The following is a 27,419-nucleotide window of genomic DNA, read 5'->3' as shown; positions in this document are numbered from 1 at the left end:
ATACATTTCTTAGAATGTATCCTGATTGTTAGGTGACACATGGCTATTTGATACACGTGAAAATACAAACTTTTTAAAAAGCAGATTCCCACCTTTTGACTCAGTGGATCAGAGACTTTCTTTCTTTTTTTTTTTTTTTTTCTGAGATGGAGTCTTGCTCTGTTGCCCAGGCTGGAGTACAGTGGCGTGATCTCAGCTCACTGCAACCTCCACCTCCCGGGTTCAAGCAATTCTCCTGCCTCAGCCTCTTGAGTAGCTGGGATTACAGGTGCGTACCACCATGCCTGGCTAATTTTTACTAGAGACGTGGTTTCACCATGTTGGCCAGGCTGGTCTTGAACTCCTGATCTCGTGATCTGCCCGCCTCAGTCTCCCAAAGTGATGATATTACAGGCGTGAGCCACCACACCTGGCCAGAAATTTTCTAAATAATGGTCAGGAATCTGCATTATAAGTCTTACTCTTTGGTAAGAATATTACTGTAGTTGATCTGTTGTTCTTACTGTGTTACCTAGTATTACTGATGTGGTATGATAAGCACATAATAAAGTGGGTACATTATTTCCCTACATTGAGTTACCATTCTCTCTTATATATGTATATATGGAAATTGTTGGTCTCTGATTAGTTACACCGAGGTGTATCCTAGTGATCCCTTATTTTTTCATGAGCCTTTAATACCCTCATTTTAATTTCTCTCGGAATATGTTAAGAACCAAACCACAAGATTTCTGCTGTCACTGCACTGAAATTGTAAAAAATGTGGGATGGGATATTACATGTGCTCTAACATGTATTAAGAATCCAACATCTTTTTACAAAAATGAAAAAAAAACCCATAAACAAATACAGTATCGTTCTTAAAGACTGCTGGTTGGAGCAGTTATGTCAAAAGGCTCCCATGTGATTTACTGCATTTAATCACAATGAAACCCTGGCAGCTGCTTATTGTTTTAGTGTCCCTTATATATTCCCTGGTGGAAAATTTAGTTTTTCAGCTCAGTTATGAAGCAGATATCACAGATATCAGCACTGTGGTGTTTTGGAAAGGGCTTAGCACCTGAGGTTTCAGTTAAGATCTGATATCCAGTAATTTATTTTTCACTTTGGACAAGTTTACGTAACCTTTCTGAATCCTTTTGTTTGTTTGTAATTTGGGTCACCAATAATACCTGCTGGAGTTGGGAGAATAAAATGAGATAGTTTATGTCAAGCACCTGCTACACTGCCTAGTTGTTAAAGAAATATTATTTTCCTTCTGTAAACATCCTTTGCTCAAGCTAGACATCTGGGAATCATCCATAAGTCTTTTCTATTATTTGTTTACCAAAGAGCTACCCATTTCATCTTCTTAGTAGCTGTAGAAAGAGAATGAGACATGACCCACATTTTATAACATTGGACTTTAGGCAGTAACTATTAATAAATCAACTCTTTAGGACATATATTAAAATTACCCATCATATATATATATATACACATATATATATATATAATTTTTTTTTTTTTGAGACAGAGTCTTGCTCTTTTGCCCAAGCTGGAATGCAGTGGTGTGATCTCAGTTCATTGCAGCCTCCTCCCAGGTACAAGTGATTCTCCTGCCTCAGCCTCCCAAGTGGCTGGGATTACAGGCGTGTGCCACCACACCTGGCTGATTTTTGTATTTTTAGTAGAGGCAGGGTTTTGCCATGTTGGCCAGGCTGGTCTCAAACTCCTGACCTCAAGTGATCTGCCTGCGTCAGCCCCCCAAAGTGCTGGGATTACAGGTGTGCGCCACTGCGTCTGGCAACTCATAATAATTTGAGTTGGTGTTGGAATATTGCTTCATTGTTATTTTTACTTTCATATATTTTTATTTTTAGGCTTAACATTTTCATGTGTGAGTTTAGCCCTGCAGGATGTTATAGTGAAAAAGTGTGCACTTTGCACAGAGACACACCTAGGTTCAAATCTAAGTTTTGCAGTCTTAGGACCTCAGGCAATTTAGATACCCCTTCTAGGCTGGCTGTTTGATATTTTTTAAGTATGTTAATAAGATGTAGTTACGGGCTATCACATCATTAAAAGTTAAATTTATATGAAAGTGCAGAAGGCCAAGAAGAGCCAAGATACTCTTCAAGAGTAAAGTGGAACAATTTGTTTTATCGGATATGGAATTAAAAAAAATAAAACTAGATTAACAAAGACAGTGTTATATTGGTGCAGGGATACACAACATTCTTGGTTAGTATAGTAGATCAGTGGAACAGAGTAAGGAATACAGAAATAGACATGTGCATATGTAGATAATTTATTGTAAAGATAACATGCAGAACAGTGACAATATATTTCAGTAAATAGTGCTGGAGCATTTTATATATCTGCATGTTCATGTGTACACACATACACACACACACACATATATAATAAAACAAAGTGAATCAAGACCTGTATCTCATACTACACCGCAAATGAATTCTCAGTGGATTGTGGATCTACCTGTGAAAGGCAAAACAGTAAAGATTATAGGAGATAGGCTGGGTGCGGTGGCTCACACCTGTAATCCCAGCACTTTCGGAGGCCGAGGTGGGTGGATCACGAGGTCGGGAGATCGAGACCATCCTGGCTAACACGGTGAAACCCTGTCTCTACTAAAAAAATACAAAAAATTAGCCAGGCATGGTGGCGGGAGCCTGTAGTCTCAGCTACTTGGGAGACTGAGGTGGAGAATGGCATGAACCCAGGAGGCAGAGCTTGCAGTGAGCGGAAATCATGCCACTGCACTCCAGACTTGGAGAGACAGTTGGACCCTGTCTCAAAAAAAAAAAATTATAGGAGATAATATAGGAAAATATCTATGTGACCTTACAGTATGAAGAGTTTTCTTAAATGGACACAAAAAAGAACCATAAAAAAATGATATATTGGAATTTATTAAAACCAAGAATTTCTGCTTATCAAAAATCATGTTTAAGAGAGTGAAAGGCAAGCCAAAGAGTAGGAAAAGATGGTTGCAACTCTGTGACAAAGGGATTATGTATGTATAGGATATGGGAAAGACTACAAATCAGTGAGAAGAAGGCCAGTAGAATAATGGGTAAGAGAGAAAAAGACAAGCCAATAGAATAATGGGTAAGAGACTTGAATAGGCACTTCACCAAAAAGAATATCCAAGTGGCCAGTAAAAATAAGAAAAGGTGCCAAAGACCACAAATCATTAGAGAAATGCAAATTAAAATCATAATGGCATACAACTGTTACACACTTGCCAGAATACTAAAATTAGAAGGATTAATAATACAGAGGGATATGGAGCAATGGAGCAAGGAATTTTTTTTTTTTTTTTTAAAGGAAAGGTCTTGCTTTGTTACCCAGGCTGGAGTGCAGTGGAACGATCTCGGCTCACTGCAGTCTTGACCTCCCAGGCTCAAGCAATCCTTTCACTTCAGCCTCCTGAGTAGTTGGGACTACAGGCATGTGTCACCTCACCCAGCTAACTTTTTTTGTAGAGATGAGGTCTCACTATGTTGCCCAGATTCATCTTGAACTCAAGTGATCCCTCCACCTCAGCCTCCCAAAGTGTTAGGACTTTTTTTTTTTGAGATGGAGTGTCGCTCTGTCGCCCAGGCTGAAGTACAGTGGCGTGATCTCGGTTCATTGCAACCTCCATCTCCCAGGTTCAAACAATTCTCCTGCCTCAGCCTCCTGAGTAGCTGGGATTACAGGCGCGTGCCACCATGCCTGGCTAATTTTTGTATTTTTAGTGGAGACGGGGTTTCACCATGTTGGTCAGGCTGGAAGTGTTAGGATTATAGGCATGAGCCACCATGCCCAAGGAAATTTTTTTATACTGTTGGATATAACCACTTTGATAACCTGGCAGTGTAGAAGCAGAATATGTGCATGCCCTGTGACTGTAATTTTTACTTCCAGAATTTCCCTCCTTAAGGGAGTGCCCACAGAAATGGTGGGCATGTGTGCAACAAAGTAGTGTGTATAAGAATGTTTATAGCACCGCATTTTTACTAGCTCCAAATTGTTGTGTGGGGAGATTTCCATCAACAGTATAGTAGGTAAGTAAATTATGATACATTTCAAACTTGGACTACTATACTGTAATGAAAATGAACAAACTCAATTTACACAATATGGATGAACCTTAAAAACATGATGTTGAACAAAACCCACACACAAGAATCTATACTACTGTATGTGATTCCACTTAAATAGATTTTAAAATGAGTACAAAACTAGAATGTTAGAAGTCAAGATGGTAGTTACCTTTGGAGAGGAGGGAGGGGTTAATGATTGGAAAGAAATGGGAAGGAACCGATGGGCTTCTGGCAATGCTCAATTTCTAGGACTCTGGTGGTTACATGGGTGCTTGCTTTGTTTTAATTTATGGGGCTGAACATTTATGTTTTCTGCATTTTTCTTTGTGTGATAGACTTTTTTTAAAAAAAGAACCACTCAGTTTTTAATACCCAGCAAATATTCAATATGAGATCTTCCTCCTCCTCCATCTAATTTGTAAGTATTTGCATATGCCTTTTGCCCATTAATCTGTTTCAGTCTTGATGTTGTATTTATTAATTTGACTGAACTCTTTAAAAATTACTAGGGACAGTTTTAGCCAGCACCCATAAAGAGGCTTTGCCCTTGAAAATTCACTCAGACTGGACGTGATCTTGGCTCACTGCAACCTCAGCCTCCTGGGTTCAAGAAATTCTCTTGCCTCAGCCTACCGAGTAGCTAGCTGGGATTATAGATGTCTGTCACCATGCCCAGCTAATTTTTGTATTTTTAGAAAAGATGGGCATCTCCATGTTGGTCAGGCTGGTCTCAAACTCCTGATCTCAAGGGATCCGCCCACCTCAGCCTCCCAGAGTGCTGGGATTACAGGTGTGAGCCACCATGCCTGGCTTTTTCTTTTTCTTCTTCTTCTTCTTCTTTTTTTTTTTTTGAGACAAGGTCTTGCTCTGTTGCCCAAGCTGGAGTGGAGTGGTTCCATCGCAGCTCACTGCAGCCTCAATGTCCTGGACTCAAGCAATCATCCCATCTCAGCCTCTCAAGTATCTGGGACCTCAGGTGTGCACCACCATGCCCAGCTAAGTTTTGTATTTTTTGTAGAGACAGGCTTTCACTATGTTGTCCAGGCTGATTTTAAACTCCTGGGCTCAAGTGACCTGCTGACCTTGCTCTCCTAAAGTTCTGTGACTATAGGTGTGAGCCACTGCACCTGGCTGGATTTTTTTTTTCTTTCTTTCTTTTTTTTTTTTTTAAAGATATGTTCTCGTTTTGTTACCCAGGCTGGAGTGCAGTGCCATGGTCTCGGCTCACTGCAACCTCCGCCTCCTGGGCTCAAGTGATTCTCCCACCTCAGCCTTCTGAGTAGCTGGGACCACAGGTGTGCACCACCATGTGTGGTTGTGGTTAATTTTTGTATTTTTTTTTTGTAGAGATGAGATTTCGCCATGTTTCTTAGGCTGGGCTCAAGTGATCTGCCTGCCTCAGTCTCCCAAAGTACTGGGATTGCAGGCGTGAGCCACTGTGCCTGGCTTGGATTCTAATATTAATACATACTTTTTAAGCTTTTGAATCAAAATAAGCATTTGTGTAAAAGAGATTTTTTTCCAGCAGTGTAGGAGATGAAAACTTCACTTTTATTCAAGTTATGAAAATTGCTTTCATACTTTATTCTTTAATAATAATTTTGGACAAATAGCAAGATGGCTAACTAGAGGCAGCTAGGAAGAGCCTCTCCCACTGAGAGAGACCAGACCATCAAGTAGGCCAGCACACTCTGAACAGATCTTTGGAAAGAAGGCATTGAGAGTGGACAGAGGGAGGATGCAGATGCCAGGCCGAAAGGGGAGGAAGCTGGAAACCCGACACAGGGTTGCCAAGCACCACGGTTTGTCCCTGGCCCTGAGTGGCTCCTAGGGAAGGGGTGAGTGAAATAGATGTGGAGTGGCCCACTCTTGCCACAGACCTCTGGGAGCCTAGCTGCGGGAGACCCCATGATTCTCATCAACATCTGAGATGGCAGGGAGAACTGCCTGGAGAGTTGGCAGAGATGGAACTCCAGCCTGTGTGGAGCCCAGAGGGTTTGTTGTGGGAACAGCTGCAGTGGAGCACGGCTATGGATATGCATAACCCAAGGCCCACCATACTCCTCTAGGCAGCTCTAGCCTTTGTTGGCTGCCAGACCTGGACAATACAGGGCTGGCTTGCTTGTGGAATAGTTTCAATCTGATCTGAGGACTTCCCCCAACTCCCCGTTGCTGGCCTCTCCTAGGGTCCCTCCCTGCCTGGCTGTACCTGCTTGCAGCATAGCGTCAGCTTGCCAGCGGCCATTTCCATAGCTTTTTGCTGTAAGACCATATCTGTCCATTGGAGTGGTTTTGCAAATGGACCCGGACCCCTGCTGATGTGCATCTGCCAGTAGCCTTCCCCTGCTGGCATGTGCCCACTTGCAGCCTTCTGCCAATGTGCGTTTGCCCACAGCTTCCCTGTGCCAGTCTGCAGGCATGCATGTGCATGGGAGCCTACTGCTGCCCCACCAGAGTGCTTTTGTTGGCAGCTGCCATCAGAGTGTTGTTGCCAGCGGACTGGGAACATCTCAGCTCCTCCAGAGCAGCAGGTACTTAACCTCAAGGAGCCAGAAAACAAAGCCGCAGGCCTGGTCCCAGCACCATAAGGATTAGAGCATGTAGCCCAGGAGTGCTCAGTTGAGCCTTGGCCTCCTGAAAGCATCCACAATGAAGCCAGTTGACTAAACCAAACAAATATTAGTCAAACTTTCAACAGCATCAAATAATATAAAAGCAAGAAGTCCCATGCAAAAAGTAACAACTTCAAATATTACAGGATATCAGCCCACACAGGTAAGAACTAGTGCAAGAACTCTGGCAACTCTAAAAGCCAGAGTGTTTTTTCAACCTGCAAACGACTGCACTAGCTCCCCAGCAATGGTTCTTAACCAGACTGAAAAGACTGAAATGACAGACACAGAATTCAGAATCTGGATGGCAAGGAAGCTAGTCGACATAGAGGAAAAGGTTGAAACTGAATCCAGGGAACACAGGAAGAGTGCAAGACCACATAGCCATTTTAAGAAAGAACCAAACTGAGCTTCTGGAAATGAAAATTTACTACAGGAATTTCAGAATGCAATTGGAAGCATTAATAACAGAATAGATCAAGCTGAGGAAAGAATCTTAGAACTTGAAGACTGTTCCTTTGAATCAATGCAGGTAGACAAAAAGGAAAAAACAGTTTAAAAATGAACAAAACCTTCAAAAAATATGGGATTATGTAAATAGACCAAACCTATGACCCACTGGCATTCCTGAAAGAGATGGAGGGAGAGCAGTGTCTTGGAAGACATAATTGAGGATATTGTCCATGAAAATTTCCCCAACCTCACTATAAAGTGACATGCAAATTTAGGAAGTTCAGAGAAGCCCTGTGGCATACCTGCATACTATACAAGGTGACCTTCCCCAAGACACATAGTCACCAGATTGTCCAAAGTCATCATGAAATAAAAAATCTTCAAGGCAGGTATATAGAAGGTACAGGTCACATAAAAAGGTAACCCCATCCAGCTAATAGGAGGCCTTTTGGCAGAAACCTTACATGCCAGAAGAGATTATATTCAGTATCCTCAAAGAAAAGAAATTCCAACCAAGAATTTTATATCTGGCCAAACTAAGCTTTATAAGTGAAAGAAAAACAGGCAAGCAAATGCTAAGAGAATTCGTTACCACCAGACTTACAAGAGGTCCTTAAGGGAGTGCTAAACATGGAAATTAAATACTGATACCTGCCACCTCAAAAACACACTTAAGTACGTAGCCCACTGACACAATAAAGCAAGTATATTATCTATATAACAACTAGCCAACAACATGACAGGATGAAATTCTCACATAGCAATATTAACCTTGAATGTAAATTACTTGAATGTAAAAGAGTGGCTAACTGGATAAAGAAGCAAGACCCAACTATATGCTGTTTTCAAGAGACTCGTCTTGCATGCAGTGGCATCCATAGGCTCAAAGTGAAGGGATGGAGAAAGACCTGTCAAATAAGCAAACAGAACACAAACAAACAAAACAGAGTGGGGATTGCTATTCTTATTTCAGACAAAACTGACTTTAAACCAACCATAATCAGAAAGGACGAAGAAGGGCATTACATAGTGGATGATAAAAGATTCAATTCAACTAGAAGACTTAATGATCCTAAATATATATGCATCCAACACTAGAGCACCCAGATTCATAAAACAAGTTCTTAGAGACCTGCAAAGAAAGTTAGATGACCACACAGCAATAGTGGAAACTTCAACACCCTGCTGACAGTGTTAGAGCATCGATGCAGAAAACTAATAAAGATATTTGGGACCTAAACTTGACACTTGACCAAATGGACTTAACAGACATCTACAAAATACTTCACCCAACACAAACAGAATATACATTCTTCTAATTTATACATGGTAGCTATGCTAATATTGACCACATGCTTGGCCATAAAGCAATTCTAAAACAAACAAAAACTAAAATCATGCCAACCACACTCTCAGACCACAGTGCAATAAAAATAGAAATCAATACCAAGAAGATCCCCAAACCATGCAATTACATGAAAATTAAACCTGTTCCTGAATGACTTTTGGGTAAAGAATGAAATTAAGGCAGAAAAACAACTATTTGAAACTAATGAAAACAAAGCCACAACATACGAGAATCCTTGGGACACAACTAAAGAAGTGTTAAGAGGAAAGTTTATAGTGCTAAATGCCTACATCAAGAATTTAGAAAGATCTCAAATTAATGACCCAATGCCACACCTGGAGGAACTCTAGAAAAACAAGAGCAAACCAACCTCAAAACTAGCAGAAGAAAGGCGATAACCAAAATCAGAGCTGAACTGAAAAAAATTGAACAAAATTGAGACATGAAAATCTATACAAAAGATCAATGAAACCAAAAGTTGGTTCTTTGAAAGAATAAATAAGATTGATAGGATTGCTAGGTAGTTTGATAAAGAGAAGATCCAAATAAACACAATTGGATATGACAAAGGTGACATTACCACCAAACCCACAGAAATACAAAAACCCTCAGAGACTACTATGAACACGTCTATGCACAGAAACTGGAAAACCTAGAATAAATGGATAAATTTCTGGAAACATACAGCCCCCCAAGATTGAACCCAAAAATGGCAAAAGCAATTCTAAACAAAAAGAATAAAGTTGGAGGCATCATACTGTCCGACTTCAAACTTCGCTACAAGGCTACAGGAACCAAAACAGCGTAGTACCTGTAGAAAAACAGACACATAGACCAATGGAACAGACTAGAGAGCCTGGAAATAAAGCTGCTTACCTACAATCATCTGATCTTCAACAGCATTGACAACAGTAAGCAATGGGGAAAAGACTCCTATTCAATAGATAGGGCTGGAATAACTGGCTTACCATATACAGAGGAATGAAACTGGAGCCCTGCCTTTCATCATATACAAAAATAAACTCAAGATGGATTAAAGGCTTAAATGTAAAATCTAAAACTATAAAAACTCTAGAAGAAAACCTAGGACAGTTATGTCATAAGTTTTGTCATAGGTCCAACATTCTGGACGTAGACTTTTGCAAAGATTTCATGACAGTCTTCCAAAGCAATTGCAACAAAACAAAAATAGATAAGCAAGACCTAGTTTAAGTAAAGAGCTTCTGCACAGTGAAAGAAACTATCAACAGAGTAAACAGACACCCTAGAGAGTGGAGAAAATATTTGCAAACTGTTCATCTGACAAATATCTAATATCCAGAATCTGTAAGTAACTTAAGCAAACTTACAGGCAGAAAACAACCCCATTATAGAGTGGGCAGAGGACATGAACAGACACTTTTAAAAGAAGACATATATATGGCCAACAAACATGAAAAAATGCTAAATATCACTTAATTATTAGAGAAATGCAAATGAAAACTACAATGAGATACTATCTCACACCAGTCAGAGCAGCTATTATTAACAAGTCAAACAGTAACAGATGCTGGCAAGGTTGCAGAGAAAAGGGAAGCATATACACTGCTGGTGGGAGTTAAATTTGTTCAACCATTACGGAAAGCAGCTGTGACGATTCCTCAACTGAAAATGGAACTTTTTTTTTATTGCAGCGCTATTCACAATAGCAAAGATATGGGCACCCAGGTGCCTGTCAGTGGTGTACTGGATAAAGAAAATTTGGTACATATACACCATGGAATACTGTGCAGCCATAAAAAAGAACAGAATCATGTCCTTTACAGCACCATGGAATACTGTGCAGCCATAAAAAAGAACAGAATCATGTCCTTTACAGCAACATGGATGCAGCTGGAGGCCATTATCCTAAGCAAATTAACACAGGAATAGAAAACCAAATACCACATGTTCTCACTTATAAGTGAGAGCTAAACATTGAATGCATGAAGACACAAAGGGGAACAACAGACACTGGGGCTGTTGATGGAGGATTTGAGGATGGAGAGTGGGAGGAGGGTGAGGGTTAAAAAAATACCTATTGGGTACTATACGGGAAATCATTTGTTCACCAAACCCCAGTGACACGCAGTATACCCATGTAAAAAATCTGCATATATACCACAGACCTAAAAAGTTCAAAAAGATTTTAAAAAGTGAAAAAGATAATTTTGTGACAAGGAGGTATTTCAACTTTGTTATGAAAAAAGAATCTTCAAAATATATTGCTGTAAGTCTATGTAAACTTTTTGGTTTTGTTTATAGCTTTTGTAGGAGGGAAAGCAGGTGAGATAGGCAGGATTTATTAGCATAAGCTTATTGCCACTGTTGGCAAAATGCTTTGTTTATGGCATCATTGCTGTGAGTCAAAGGAGGTTTCTGTGTTTCCAGTAATAGCCTGAGATGTACCTACTTCTTTACGGAGCACCTAGTAGGGAGGTGTTTGTTTTGGGTGCGGTGGCCAGTGTTGCTATGGCTTCATTTTCTTAACTCACTACACTTGTAAACAGTAAAGAACATTTGCCAGGTTGTTTTTTCTTTAAAATAGGACTATTGTAAGAAAATGCAGAAAGGTTAGTGTGAGCATTGAATATTAAAGTAGCCATTTAGGTGCCTTACCCTAATATATGTATATATAAATCTGCCTACATTTTTATGAAAGCTGATTACAGGGCGTCTTTGTCAGTTTTTTTCTGTGATGGCAACATATTTGAAATCTCAGGCCGGAATGAGTCAGAATATGGGTCTAGAAGAATTTTCTATGAGACAAATCAGACTACTTTCAGAAGCTTTCTTTTTTTGTTCTTTTGTCCTAGAAAATTTTATGTATACACAGATTTAAAGAGCCTGTTAGATAGGTAGTGGATACCTGCGTTAACTATCATGTGTATTCAACAGCTATCAAAAGCATTAATTTGTACTGATGTTGAAATAGTATTACTGATTGAGGTTTTTCTTTTTTTTTTTTTTTTTTTTTTTTTTTTTTGAGACGGAGTCTCGCTCTGCCGCCCAGGCTGGAGTGCAGTGGCCGGATCTCGGCTCACTGCAAGCTCCACCTCCCGGGTTCACGCCATTCTCCCGCCTCAGCCTCCGAGTAGCTGGGACTACAGGCGCCTGAGAGGTTTTTCAATACTTATGATTGTGGTCCGTATTTTTTCTCCAACTTAAAAAATAGATTTGCCACTAGATGGTGCTAAATATTAAGACGCCAATTTGGACAAGCTCCATTAAAGCCATTGAGCATCCCGGATTTGCTGGTACAGTCTTGTTTTTTGTTTTTTTGCCAAAAGTATACTTCACTTCATGTTTTTATTTTTTAATGAGGACACTGAAGAGGTTGAAGTTAAGTCTTGTCCTTAGAGTGTTTACAGAGCGATGATAAAGATATATATATGTATGTATATATATACTTAATAGTTACTAGATGAAAAGTCAAAGGACAAACCAAAAACATACCTAAAATAATCCCAAGCCCTGGCATTTGTGTACTTGACTCTGTTTTTGTAAGACTGACTCTAATCATGCCTCAAGAATTCCGCACCTACTGCTTTATTTCTCTTTCAACATATTTCTCAAGTGCCTTTGGCCATAACTTCTAAGATAGCTCTAGTTCTGAAATGATACTGTTTATGATATGCTAATTAGGTATTGGGATGTTGACAGCATTCTAAATATGCTTAGGGTCACTATGAAGCCATCAAATAAGCTTCTGTGTAGGACATATTGAAACAAAACATTATCACAATTGTTTTACATTTGCTTCTCATGTCTGTGTGGCAGTTTTGCTATGTTAGAGAGTCAAGTGGAAATCTAATCTTTCAAGACTGGAAACTGTACTAGGAGCAAATATAAAACATACCCTTGCTAATTGGTACTTAAAACATATTCACTTTTTAAAAAATACAAATAGTAGGTTGGCTCTGCAAATCCCACAGTTCACTTTAAACAGACATAATTAACTCTGTAATTAATAAAGTGAATAAGAACTTCTAATTAAATCGTAATAACTGCCTTGGTTACAGCCAGAAAGATGCATGAATTTCTCCTCTCAACGAGTTATGAACTGGGTACTTCTTGTTGCTGTGCTGTCTGTAAAATTCACTAAGTGAGGGGTATATGTGTGTTTTTTTTTAATTTTTATTTTCTTGATTTAATCCAGAAAAAGTGTATGGACTACAGGGTTCACTTTTAAGGGTGTGTTCTTTTATGAGTGTCTCAATTAATGTCTTTACCTCCCACTCCTGTAATTTGGTGAAGGCAGTCAAGATATAATTGTAGCTTTCCTAACCCACGCTGTTCTGAGTTTTCCCAAGCCCTAGATGTCACTTCAGTGCTAAAATAAAGTACTGAGAAATGTAAAACTTTCTGGTTGACAATTGCAAGAATATTTATGCTAATATAACGTGGTGGCAATGAGGGCTTGTGATTTTCAAATGTTCATTTTTCAGAATGGATTTATCAGTCTTTATGCAGATGCATAATTTGTGTGGTGGAAAAATATGTGCTTGATGGTGTAACCTTCAAGCCATATCTAATTGTTAAATGATTTAATCAGTGAGAACTAATAATGGACTTTTAAAACATATTCTAGCTCAGATTAGTGTCCTTTAAAACTGGGAACCAGGCCGGGCGCGGTGGCTCAAGCCTGTAATCCCAGCACTTTGGGAGGCCGAGACGGGCGGATCACGAGGTCAGGAGATCGAGGCCATCCTGGCTAACAGGGTGAAACCCCGTCTCTACTAAAATACAAAAAACTAGCCAGGCGAGGTGGCGGGCGCCTGTAGTCCCAGCTACTCAGGAGGCTGAGGCAGGAGAATGGCGTAAACCCGGGAGGCGGAGCTTGCAGTGAGCGGAGATCCGGCCACTGCACTCCAGCCTGGGCGACAGAGCGAGACTCCGTCTCAAAAAACAACAACAACAACAACAAAAAACTGGGAACCAAAGATCATATGTAAGTATGGTATGCTATTTATGATTCACATCTCACAGCCACTAACAATTTATACAAATGATTAGCATAATAAAGTTGTCGGAGCTAGTTGGCTGGCATCATTGTTGGCTCATGGAAGCCTACTGCATCAACTTTAAACCTTTACCATGGTTATGTATAAGAGGCTTTGCATTGCCTTTTGTCCTATGAGTCTCAAAGGTATTATATAAAAATTAGTGGATGGCAAGTTTTCAATATCTGTATTGAATTATAACAAGGAAACCTTGAATTATAATAAGGAAACCATGGCCATGGCATTGAGAGGTTTGTCATTTATACCAATCAGCTGGGCTTATACCTCTGTATCTGTAAATTGTATATCAGTTTTCACATTTGAGATTTAAAAAAGTAGTCTTGCCTGTAAGAACAAGTCGGTTAGCAAGCAGTGAGATTCCTGAAAAAAAGAGTTTAAGTTGGTTGTATTGACATCACTGAAATTAATTATCACTGAAATTAACCTTTCTGATTTACCTACTGGCTGAACATTTGTTTTTCATATTGTTTATGATGCCATAAATGTGTTTTGACTTTGCAAAGTCAGTTTTTCTATAGATTATGCTTTAATGTTTCTGGATTTTCATCCTGTATTAATCTAATTAATAAGCGATCTTGGTAATTTTTCTACTGATTTGAACTAACATAGGCACTTTCTGGTTTTGGTAAAATGTCTGAGAATGCAGAAGAGATTATCCTTCTCTTGCTGTGATTAAAAAACTCATGTCCCTAAATGAAAGAGCCGCTATCTATCTTTTTATTAGTCATCCGTGGCAACTGCTGATTTTAGATTTTCACACGAGTCTTAGTGCCTTTTGCTATGGTGTGTCTGCTTCATATTGCATTTCCATTTCATAGCCCTTGCCTAGAGCAGTGCATTTATGTGGGAATGTTTACAGATGATTAATATTTAAATAGAAATGTGCCATGGAAGGACTTTTGAAGGAAAAGAAGCTGAGGTGGAATGCTGAGTGAGGGCAGCCAGATCTTTTCTTGTGGAATTGCAGAATTTTCTGGAAAGCCCTGACAGCTTTACCATTCATTTCAATTAGAAGAAGCTGGCAATTGCCATTTATGAAGTTTGGAAAGAAATTTTAAGTAAGTTTCCAGCTGGGTGCAGTGACTCATACCTTAATCCAGCACTTTGGGAAGCCAAGGCAGGCGGATCGCTTGAGGTCAGGAGTTTGAGACCAGCCTGGCCAACATGACGAAACCCTGTCTAATACAAAAATTAGCTGGGCGTGGTGACACGTGACCCTGTAGTCCCAGGTACTCGGGAGGTTGAGACAGGAGAATCGCTTGAACCAGGCAGGCAGAGGTTGCAGTGAGCTGAGATTGTGCCATTGCACTCCAGCCTGGGCCACACAGTAAGATTCTGTCTCAAAAATAAATAAGTTTCCATGTGATGTAATATGCTTAATTAAGATTATGAATATGTTAAGCATACAGAAGAATTTAGAGAATAACATAACAAATACCCATGTACCTATCATTTACTGATACCAGATTCTTATATTTTTCCATATTTGCCAGGCTTTTCTTTTCTTTTTTTTTGTTTTTTTGTTTTTTTGTTTTTTGAGACAGAGTCTCACTTTGTCGCCAGGCTGTAGTGCAGTGGCACGATCTTGGCTCACTGCAGCCTCCGCCTCCCGGATTCAAGCGATTCTCCTGCCTCAGCCTCCCGAGTAGCTGGGACTACAGGTGTGCACCACCACGCCGAGTTAATTTTTGTATTTTTAGTAGAGATGAGGTTTCACCATTTTGGCCAGGATGGTCTCGATCTCTTGACTTCGTGATCCACCTGCCTCGGCCTCCCAAAGTGCTGGGATTATGGGCATGAGCCACTGTGCCCGACCAGGCTTTTCTTTTTTGTAAAGAAAGAAAATAAAATGGATGCAGTTGAAGCACCCTGTGTAATCTTCCCTGATTCTCTTTTTCTGTCTGCCTTCCTGCTCAGAAATAACCACTGTGTGTATATATATACACACACACACATACATATACACACACACATATGTATATATATAAACATTTCTATTTTTATTTTATTATATATGGATGTAGCCTACACACACACCATCATACCTTACATATCATTTCTGCAGTTTGCTTTTTATTAGTTTAGCCTTGTGATTTTGAACTACAGTCATGTTGGTATTTGTAGTTTGGTCATTCGTTTTAGCTGCTGTGTAGTATTCCATTGTATGTTTCTATTATAGTTTATACATTTCCTGATGATAGTCAAGTTTCTGGTTGGTTTGCTTTTATAGACAATAGCATTGAATATCTGATATGGTTTGGCTCTGTGTCCCTACCCAAATCTCACCTTGAATTATAATATTCCCCTTATGTCAATGGTGGGGCCAGGTGGAGATAATTGAATCATGGGGGATAATTGAATCATGGGGGCAGTTCCCCCCGTACTGTTCTCATAATAGTGAGTTCTCACAAGATCTGATGGTTTTATACGCATTCGGCATTTCCCCTGCTGGTTCATTCTCTGTTTGCCTCTTTACTGTTCATTTCGATTAGAAGAAACTGGCGATTGTTATTTATGAAGTTTGGAAAGAAATTTTTTTTTTTTTTTTTTTTTTGAGACGGAGTCTCGCTCTGTCACCCAGGCTGGAGTGCAGTGGCCGGATCTCAGCTCACTGCAAGCTCCGCCTCCCGGGTTCACGCCATTCTCCTGCCTCAGCCTCCCGAGTAGCTGGGACTACAGGCGCCCGCCGCCACGCCCGGCTAAGTTTTTGTATTTTTAGTAGAGACGGGGTTTCACCGTGTTAGCCAGGATGGTCTCGATCTCCTGACCTCGTGATCCGCCCGTCTCGGCCTCCCAAAGTGCTGGGATTACAGGCTTGAGCCACCGCGCCCGGCCGAATTGGAAAGAAATTTTAATCAAGTTTCTGGCCAGGTGCAGTGGCTCATACCTTAATCCCAGCACTCTGGGAAGCCAAGGCAGGCTTCCAAGATGTGACTTGCTCTTCCTTGCCTTCCACCGTGATTGTGAGGCTTCCCCAGTCCTGTGGAACTGTATGTCTATTCAACCTCTTTCTTTTGTAAATTGCCCAGTCCTCGGGTATGTCTTTATCAGCAGCGTGAAAATGGACTAATACAATATTCTTGCACAAGTTTCCTTTCGTATTTGTGAGGGAGTTGCTGTAGGCCCTAGGGTCTAGGATGTATATGCAGAACTGCAATTGCTAGGCTGAAGGGTATATGCATTTTCAGTTTTACTAGTACTGCCAAATTGTTCTGTAAAGTGTTTGGATTAATTTACACTCCCAGCAGTGGCATATAAACTGTGTTCCAGATTTTGGTCACTCTTGGTTTTATCAGACTAAATTTTTGGCATATGATTGGTATGTAATGACTTTTTATATTTCTCTAATTTGTATTTGCGTTAGTATTAATGAGTGTAAGCACCATTCATTCATTCATTCAACAGATGAATTGAGGACTGCTCAGTGACAGGCTAAGTCCCATGTGCGTACATTCTAGTGAAGGGAAATGGAAAATAAATAGATGTGAAAATGCATAGTAGAAGATGGTAATAAATGCTGTGGCTAGAGACAGCGAGTAGAGAGCATGTGCCATGTGGATAACTGGAGGAAGAACATTCCTGGCAGAGAGAATACCAAATAAGACCCACATGTGTGACATGCTCATAGAACTGCAAGGAGATCAGTGTGACTGGGTTAGAGGGAGTAAGGAGGTAGGAAGAAGGAGATGAGGGGAGACAATAGAGAGGCCATAGTAAAGACTTCGTCTTTTACCTTGAATGTGATTCCATCTGAAATTTGAGGGTTGTAAGCAGAGGAAACAATCTTATTTAGGCTTTAAAAGGATCACACTAGTTGCTTTGTTGAGAGGGGACTGTAAGGGAGGAAGCAGGAGTTTATTAGGACGCTGCTGTTACGATCCAGGGAAGAGATGATGGTAACTTAGTCTAAGAGTGTGGACAATGAAGGTGGCGAAAAGTGGTCAGTGTAGATCTAGATATATTTTGAAAATAGAATCAACAAAATAAGCTGATGTATTAGCTGGGAAGTGTGAGAGAAAAAGTACAAGGTTTTTGGCCTGGCAGATAGAATGCTGGCGTTGCCGTTCATTGAAAGGGATCTGTGGCAGAAGCAGGTTTGAGGAAGAGGGAGAAACCTGGAGTTGAATCTTGAACAAGCAAGTTCCAGGTGCCTGCTCAGCACTCAGGTTGAGCTGTGAATTACGTGGGTGATAACATGAGCCTGGAATACAAAGAGGCCTCAGAGGAATAAATATAAATCAGTATAGAGGAGTGGCTTAAAGCCATGAGACGGGATGAATGAGTGAGTGTAGAGAGAGAAGAGAAAGTCCAGAGTGAGCCCTGGGCTATTCCAGTGTTTAGAGTTGGGAGGATAAGGCTTACCAATAACAGAGATTGAAAAGAATTGCTTGATAAGGAGGAGAACCTAGAGTGGTGTGTCTTGGAAACAGTATAGATGCTGTTTCAAAGAAAGGACTGCTCAGCTGTATGGAATGCACTGATAGATGGAGTAAAATGAGCGCTGAGAATTGACCTTTGGTTTTAACAATGTGGAGGACATTGAAGACTTTCACAGTTGTTTTGGTGGAGTGGTGAGGAGCGAAAAGTTAAGTTGGTGGTGTATTCTCAAGAGAAAATGGGAAAGCAGGAATTGGAGATGGCAAAAATAGACATCATTTGTGAAGAATTTCTTTCCAAAGGGGAGTAGAGAAATGGGACCATTGTTGGAGGAAGATATAGGATTAAGAGTGTTTTTTTTTTTTTTTTTTAAAGATGGGGGCTGTTACAGTGTTTTTGATGCTGATGTGAATAATATAGCAGAGGGGGGAAATTGATTCATGAGATGGGAGAATTGCTGGAATGTGGCTGAGGAGATGAAAGGAACTGGGATCTAGTGTACAGTGGCGGGGTTGGTCTTAGTAGGAGCACAGAGCATGCATCCATAGAGGCAGATGGAAAGAGTACTTTGGCAGGTGAACTGGTAGATCCTTGTTGCTGTTGTTTTGTTAGTGAATTAGGAAGCAAAATCATCTGCTGAGCCTGAGGAAAGCAAAGGAGATGTAGAGGTAAGAAGAGGAAAAGTAGTGACCTTGTCAACCAGGAGACTAAAATGGTGTGTGATTACAAGGCTGTACCAAGGCCCACTTGGAGTCAGCTGTCCTAAGTGCACAGCGAGGTCATCAGTAGAGTTATGTTTGTTTTTTTCCTCCAGCCAAATTCACTTGTGCGGATTAGTTAGAGAGTAGGATTTATCCAGGATTGGGGTTCCTGGTGATAATGATAGAGGAAGATGAGGTACGATAGTTGAGGGTATATTCAAAGGTGGGAAACTTTTGAGTCTTAACGGTGGATCTAGACTCTAAGCTGGATGAAGGACCCTGAAAAGATGGTAGGATCAGTGGATTATGGAACTTTAAAAATTATGGACTTAAAAAATGTTGGAGTGAAGACATTTGAGGAGGAATTGAAAAGATAGGGGATGGCAGGAGAGTGGGATGCTAGAGATTGAGATTGTGGAGGGTGTCAGTTATTGGTAATGACAAGTTCTGGGGCATGATTGTGGGAATGAACTACCGAGGTCAAGTGGAGTACTGGATTATGGGAGGAGAGGTTGAGGTCTAGGATGATCTCTAGAGATACTAAAATCATTATGCATTTTGACAAGAACATTGGAGAGAGTGTCATAGCCAGGAGCTAAAATCTTTAAGGATTGAGGTTGGGGGTATCCTAATCCTGCAATGAAGGAGGATTAGGGATGGATGCAGTGATAATAAAAGACTTGAAGCTGGGATCTTAGGCAGGTAGATGAGACAGTGATTTGGAACTGGCAATGAGATACGAGAACACCTGCCCTGTCTCGAGGCCTGCTGGGAAGAGGGATGTAAGAGAGAAGACAGCCGTGACTGAGTAAAGCTGCAGTGGAGAGCCAGATTTCAGTTGGAAGTGGCTCTCAGCCCTGGTTGCACATTAAAATTGCAGGGGAGGGCTTGTAAACATACCATTTCCTGGTCCTAGCCCCTGGACATTCTGACTCAGTCTGAGGTGGAGCTTGGACATAGGTAATTTGTTTTTTTTTTTTAAAAAAAAAACCCCAGGTGATTATAATATGCCATTACATTTAAGTCTGGGTTGTATCCCAAGCAAGAACCTTCAGAAAAGAGGTTGAGTAGTTGGGAATGATGGACATGCATTTCTGAGGGTATGGGGAAAGGGGTTTGGGAGGGGTGGGGCATCTTTACAAAGTTTATTGGTCCTTTGGATTTCCTATCTTGTGAATTGCTTGTTCATACTCATGACTCTTTATTTCTGTTGGTAAATGTTTGATTTGTTGTTTGTTTTGGTTTGAGCTTTTTATTGAAATATTACATGAGGGCTGAAAAATACACATCTGTATACTGTGAAATGAGAACATTTCTAATAGCCAGAAGTTGCACTTGTGCCCCTTTCTATCCACTGTCCCTTCTGCTGGGGAAGGTGTTTTGTTGTTGTTTTTTTAAGACGGGGTCTCGCTGTGTTGCCTAGGCTGTAGTGCAGTGACGTGATCATGGCTTGCTGTAGCCTTGACCTCCTGGGCTCATTTGATCCTTCCAGCTCAGCCTCCCAAGTAGCTGAGACCACAGGTGCCTGTCATCATGCCTGGCTAAGATTTGTATTTTTTGTAGATACAGAGTTTGTCACCATGTTGCCCAGGCTGGTCTTGAACTCCTGGTCTTAAGTGATCTGCCTGCCTCGGCCTCCTGAAATGTTGGGATTATGGGTATGAGCCATTGCGCCTGGTCCAGGAAAGTTTGATTTTTAAAAGGAACTTTTATTAACTTGGTGATTATCAATTTCTCTCAGGATCAAATGTGGGACAGAGGCTGGCGGGTCCATCACAGAGGATCAGATGGTTGGATAATTCCCAGGCTGTGAGATATGGGGGCTCTCTCTCTCTGGGTCTTTGTGTGAACCATGCTAAGCTGGGGGCCACAGCTGAGGGGAGCTTGAACCAAGTTACAGGGTAACTTCCAGGTCCACTGCCGAGACTGATGCTGGTATGCAGATGAGCCTCTCTGCTGAGGCACAAGTGGGTGCAATTCCTCCTGGACACCTGGGCAGATGATTTTGGTTGCAGGCTCTGGGCCAAATGGCTGTAGCCAAACCCTTTGGGAATGGGGCTGTTTCTGAGTTTGAACCCGGGAGCACAATCAGCAGGTCTGCTACCTGTGTGCTGGCCTACACTTTCAGAATAGGCTTCCTAGGTCTTGGGCTTTACCTTGGTTTTATAAATGCCTACCTGAATCCTGAGGCTCTTTTTTCTGTGGATGGATGCAGAATTCTTGTTTGCAGGGGATAGAGCAGGTGTCCTCTTATTCTGCCATCTTGCTGAGGTCCTAGTGTAATTTTTTATGTGACTGGGAGGCTTAAATTCACCCAAAGTTTGTCTCCTCAGCAGACTATATGTTAGAGCCGTCCCTTGTGCTATTTGTCACATATTTTATTTCTATATGTTATAAACCCCATAATACATTACCAGGATTGCTTTAGTCAATTAACTTTTAAAGAGCTTAAAAATGAGAAAGTATGCCTTTAACATTTGTCCACATTTCTCATAGCACAAGTCTGCTTTCAGTGAATTCTCTGAGCTTTTGTTCGTCTGCAAGTATTTACTTTGCTTTCATTTTTTGAAGGTATTTGTGGCGGGGCATAGACTTCTGGGTTGACAGTTAAAAAAAATTCTAGCTCAACATTCTGCCTGCTGGGAAGTGTTCTTTTGACACAGAGACTGATTTCCTGCCCTGTGAGACCCCTCATTTCTGACCACTAAATACCAGCAAGATTCTCCACAAACACACACACACCAGATTACAGTCTCTGCCTTGCCTTAATACACTTACTTGGATGAATGGAGAGTTCCTCCTTTGCCAGTATGGCCTATGTGAGCCTGAAGGAGAAGGCATGGTGCCTCCCACTTACATGATCCTTTCCATGATTAAGTCAGTTTGTATTGTTCTTGAGTTTCTGTGCTCAAATGGAATCACTCATTTCTATCTGGGTCAAGGAGATCAGTTAGGACGCTATTATCCAAGCAAAGGTGATGGTTGTGTGAATATAACTTCTTATTGGGTTGGTTTAGTTAAATTATAAAGAACTGAGGAGGTTTAAATATGTAGGGTTAGAGAGAAATAACACAGACTGAGCCAATCTCAGCTTCCCTTTTCTTCTTTTTTATTTTTTGTGTAATAGAATCATAATTTGTAGCTGGGCACATTGTTGCTCTGTTAAAAAAAAGGTTACATTTTCAAGTTCTTTTTGTAGCAAGATGTAGCCATATCACTGTATTAAGATTAGTGAAAGTGGAAGCTTTGTGAAAATTCTAGAAAGTATTATCGAAAGGACTGAACCCTGCTTTACTTCTTTCCTACTGGCTGTTATGTACATTTGATGGCAGCTCAGACAGCCATTTTGGGCCTGGAAGTGGAAGGTGCATTTTGAGAATGACAGGTCATTAAGATGGAAAGAGCCCCTGACATTATGAAACTATACGCTGGACTGACTACATCTGGACTACTTTTTTTTTTTTTTTTTTTTTATGAGGATACATTCACTTTCTATCTTGCGTAAGTCATTGCTTTTGTCTGTTTTTGTTCTTGTCGTATGTGGTTGCATGCAGCTGAACCTAATCCTGACTAATGAAGAAAATGTGATAAAGAGGTTTTTAATCCTAGAAGACTGAGCAAATAGTGATACATTTGATAAAGTTATGGAATACAGAAGAAACAAACAGGTTAGGGGCTTCTGAGGGTACATAATACTTACTGTAAAACAACTATATACTATTAATATGGAAAAATCTCTTCAATTAGTTTTTTATCATAAAAATATTCAAGTTGGCTGGGCGCGGTGGCTCAAGCCTGTAATCCCAGCACTTTGGGAGGCCGAGACGGGTGGATCACGAGGTCAGGAGATCGAGACCATCCTGGCTAACGTGGTGAAACCCCGTCTCTACTAAAAAATAACAAAAAACTAGCCGGGCGATGTGGCGGACGCCTGTAGTCCCAGCTACTCGGGAGGCTGAGGCAGGAGAATGGCGTGAACCCGGGAGGCGGAGCTTGCAGTGAGCTGAGATCCGGCCACTGCACTCCAGCCTGGGCGACAGAGCAAGACTCCGTCTCAAAAAAAAAAAAAATTCAAGTTGTATTTGAATCTTTTGTTTTCTGAGGCATAAGCATTACTTGCATACATTAATTACTTTAGGAATTTGATGACTTAGTCTTATGTCCTAGAGGAGCTTTGAAATACCAAGTTTCCTTCTGCTTCATCTTCCTGTCCATATTAGTTTGTTTTCATGCTGCTGATAAAGACATACTCAAAACTTGGAACAAAAAGAGGTTTAATTGGACTTAAACAGTTCCACATGGCTGGGGAGACCTCAGAATTATGGTGGGAGGTGAAAGGCACTTCTTACATGGCGATGGCAAGAGAAAAATGGGGAAGAAGCAAAAGTGGAAACCCCTGATAAAACCCATCAGATCTCGTGAGACTTATGAGGCTTATTGACTGTCAAGAGAATAGCACAGCAAAGACTGGCCCCCATGATTCATTTACCTTTCTCTGGGTCCCTCCCACAACACATGGGAATTCTGGGAGATACAATTCAAGATGAGATTTGGGTGGGGACACAGCCAAACCATATCACTGTCTGTTAATGAAAGTACAGATTTCAGCCACCTTTTTGAATTACAAAGAATTTTTTTTTTTTTAGGTTTTGGGATGTTCAAAAGATATGTTGAAATAAAGCATGGAAGAACATGATATGTTGGAACTATTTATAAAACACTATTTTCTTTTTGGATTAGGTCTTTTGCCTCAATCACTATAAAATAACTTTTATCATGTGTTTTGAACATTAATGTCAATTTTTGTCAAATACACTAGGGAAAATTAAATTCCATTTACTTTTTTTGCTTTATTTATCATCATAAAACTTTCAAATGCCAGTAATTTGGGAGTGTAGATTTCACAGTCCTTTTTTATTTAAGCTATTCAGAGAATTTTTAGGATGCAGGTATGTGTTTATATATATTTACTCTCTCCCTCTGATCTTGCTCTCTCAGGACAAATATGTTGGATTTGTAATGGTAGTTTTAAGCCTGAAGCTATCGAGGAAGCACTTTAAAATGTCTTAGGCAAGCTTGTTTTTCCTATTTTCTTGTCTGATAGTAATGAAAGCTGAGTGTCTCTTTTTATGCCTTTTAAAAAATGTCTTCTCTAGATGCTGGCAAACAAGTTGGAATATGAATGAACCATGAAATCGTTCATGGCAATGACTGTGGGAGGGAATAGGAAACTCCAGGGCAGATTCTGAGCTAGAGCTGATGTAATGCATCCTGGGGAAGCACTGGTCAGTCCTCAGGTAGCTTTGATGAGGTAAGTTAATAGCAGAGGATACTGCCAGAAACAAGCCATGGATAAAGGAAGAAAAGAAATGAAAACAGTAAGACCATTGATAATAAAGTATAGGAGGGAATAGGATTTGGGGCTTCTGTGGAAATCCTTAGAGGCCAGAGGCTCTAAAAGCTGGGACTGCTTCATTTTTCCTTTGATATAATAGTCATTAAAAAACAGTAGTAAGGCACAGCTAGTATCAACATAGAAACTCATTATATCAATGTAGATTTTTAAAATACTTATAGGATAGTGTCATATAGAGAGCCTTTTTCTCGTTGACAACAAAGGCAAGCATACTTTGAACTGAATTGACAGCTTTGTGCCTGTACAGATAAATATAACACTTTTCAGGTAGTTAATTCATGAATAGTCAATGAACCAGTAAAGGACAAAAAGTGACATATGGCAGCCTGGTGTGGATTAAGTGTGACTGTCACATTCCCCTCCCCACCTTTTTCGTTTCTGTAATTTATTAAAAGAAACAGAGCCAGAACACATAGCCAAAACACAGTACCTCTGAAAAAATTTACTTAAGGGAAGTCTTAACAGAAGAGAGTTTATTCATTAAATGTCTCATCTACTGTTTGGTGGTTAAGTTGTTTGTATTAATTGAAATTTTATTCAAAATGAAAATTTGACCCAAAGTCTTCAAATAAAGTTAAACTGGTAAAGCAGTTTTTGTTTTTTAAAATTATTACTAAACCAGTATTTCCAAATAAGTAATATTTAGCCAGTTGTGTTAATTTTGCCAGAATGTTTCTTTGTAAATAAACTACAGGTGTAGCCTGACTGTTTCTGTGCATTTTAGTACATAAACCAAAATAGAAAGCAGTCTTGATTTTTCTTTTTGTATCAACCAAGGATTTGTTATAGTGACTTTATTATTTTTAGCAAATAATCAGATTTAATAGAAATTTCTTGGTGACTTTGAGGTGTTTACAACAGTGTTGGGAGGAACTCTTAATGGGGAGGTATTTGTTCACAACCCAGTTAATAACCCTACCACTTAAAAAACATCAGTCTCCTTGGGTGTTAATGAAGGTTGTGGTGGTTGGTTTGGTGAGACAGTTTGCACCTTGCTTTTGTCTGGCTTTGTTCCAGGACTCTGATTCTGACAGATTTAACATTGGAGAGGGTCTTCATAGCCTGATTCTCGAACTCTCTCGATTCTACTCTAGTCTTTCCAAACCATTTGAAATCAGCAGAATAATTAGCAGTAAGTTTTGATTAAGTACTTGTGATATAATCAATTAATATTTGTTTGGCTGCTCCCCAACTTCCCCCACCCACCCCACCGCAAACCAAAAGATTCTGGAAACTTGCTCCTAGAATTGCAACTTTCCTTCTGATATGAGAAAATTGTTGATATATATGTAAAGCATGTAGATCTTGTGTTGTAGATGTTTTAATGACACATCAGAAATTAAAATCTCATTTGGGTTGGATCTGTAATACTGGACACCAGGTGATGGTGAGATACTGGAAGTCAAGTCTGTGAGAGTAGGATGTCGATAGGGCACCCCTTTCCCTCTTCCAGAGCATTTACAATGATTTTTATGATGGAATTTGCCGCCACTGGAAATAACCATGATGGAGAGGTTATAAGAGACACATATTTTATTTATTCTTTTCCTTTTTTTTTTTTTTTTTTTTTTAAAGAAATGGGGGTCTTGTTGTGTTGCCCAGGCTGCTGGATTGTAATGGTGCAACTATGAATCTCTGCAGCCTCAAACTCCTGGGCTCAAGTGATCCTCCTGCCTCAGTTTCCCAAAGTATTGGCATTACAGGTGTGAGCCACTGCTCCCAGCCTTGTTTTTCTTGGTAGAGAATCCTCTCACTGTCTTCACTGATAGCTTCCAGAGGGACATGAATGTGAAGATACTACAGTCTAAAGAAGTTTCTTTGGAGCTCAGTCTCTCTCTCTCTGAGGTCCCATTGCCTATTTCATATTCTGAATGGTATTTCAGGCCACCCCAAAACTGTCAGATCTGGTCAAGAGTGTGGTTGTTATGTACTATAGAGTGTGCCACTTTTTGAGCAAGCAGTCAAGTATGGTAGTTAAGAGCATGCACTGTGAATATTTGCTATAAGATGGTGGCACGTTATACTTTCCAGACGTGTATTTTCCACTTTCAGCCCCCTGCTCTCTATAGTCTCCATTGAGAAGAGGGGTCTCTATCCTCTACTCTTGAATCTCTGCACAGGCTCACGACTAGCCACAACTAGCTTATGACCAATAGAATATGGTGAAAGTACTGCACGATGACTGAGGCTAAGTCAGAAAAGGCAGTGCAGCCTTCACATTGTTTTCTGGGACACTTGCTTTTGGATCTCTGTGCTGCCATGTACGATGCTTGACTATTCTGAAGCTGCCTGCTGTGAAGAAAGCTCAGGCTACAGAGAAAGGCTATCTGTAAGACCCTAGTTCAGGGGTCCCCAATCCCATCCTCCCCATCCCCCCACTCCTGGCTGCACAGCAGGAGGTGAGCTCTGCCTCCTGTTAGATCAGCAGCTGTATTGAATTCTTACAGGATTGCAAACCCTATTGTGAGCTGTGCATATGAGGGATCTAGGTTGCGTGCTCCTTATAAGAATCTAATGCCTGATGATCTGAGGTGGAAAGTTTCATCCCAAAACCATCCCCTTGCCCTCCTCTGTGGAAAAAAATTGTCTTTCTTGAAACCGGTCCCTGGTGTCAAAATGGCTGGGGACTGCTGCCCTAGTTGACAGCTCCAGTTTAGATTCTAGCCGACAGTAGCATCAACAATCACACATGTAAGTGATTTCCTCAAATGACTGCAGTCCCATTGAGTCATCCCTAATTGTTGTGTCTTTTCAGTTGTGACCTCAGACGTTGTTCCTTACCTTTGTGTTTGCTCTAAATTTCTGACCCACAGAATTCATGCGTATGATAAAATTGTTTTTTCAAGTTGCATTTTGGTGAATTGCTTATGCAGCAAGAATAAAAACCTTGGCAAATTCTTGACTTCTGTGTCCCCTAGTTTCCAATCTTTAAAATGGGGATAATAATAGTACTTCTTCAGAGAAATCAGTTAGTACGTGTAAATCTCTTTAAAACAGTATCTGGCACATAGTAAAGGTTCACTAAATGTGAACTACTTACTAAGAGAAATTCATTAGACTACTGAATTTTTTTTTTTTTTTTTGGAGAGGGAGTTTCGCTCTGTCACCCAGGCTGGAGTGCAGTGGTGCAATCTCAGCTCACTGCAAGCTCCACCTCCTGGGTTCATGCCTTTCTCCTGCCTCAGCCTCCCGAGTAGCTGGGACTACAGGCACCTGCCACCATGCCCGGCTAACTTTTTGCATTTTTTTGGTAGAGACGAGGTTTCACCGTGTTAGCCAGGATGGTCTCTATCTCCTGACCTCGTGATCCACCTGTCTTGGCCTCCCAAAGTGCTGGGATTACAGGCGTAAGCCACCACACCTGGCTGAGTACTAAATG

At 40.5% G+C, this 27,419-nt stretch overlaps 1 protein-coding gene across 6 annotated transcripts in view; it reads left to right on the top strand.

Annotated features, from left to right (window-relative positions):
• Window positions 1–27,419, top strand: part of LOC101018167 (cytochrome c oxidase assembly factor 1 homolog) — a 148,120-nt gene that overhangs the window by 69,831 nt on the left and 50,870 nt on the right. Inside the window, exon 1 of one of the 6 annotated variants that reach the window (XM_031665379.1) lies at window positions 19,704–19,724. The exons of the other annotated variants lie outside the window; for them this stretch is intronic. The gene's annotated coding sequence lies outside the window, so the exon portion shown is untranslated. Of the gene's footprint in view, window positions 1–19,703; window positions 19,725–27,419 lie in introns of those variants that run through there. 6 annotated transcript variants of the gene reach the window in all.

The sequence above is a fragment of the Papio anubis genome, chromosome 4 (genome assembly GCF_008728515.1).
Source record: "Papio anubis isolate 15944 chromosome 4, Panubis1.0, whole genome shotgun sequence".
Lineage (NCBI taxonomy): Eukaryota > Metazoa > Chordata > Mammalia > Primates > Cercopithecidae > Papio > Papio anubis.
The sequence above is the reverse complement of the archived record's forward strand: the minus strand, read 5'-3'. Positions and strand labels throughout refer to the sequence as shown.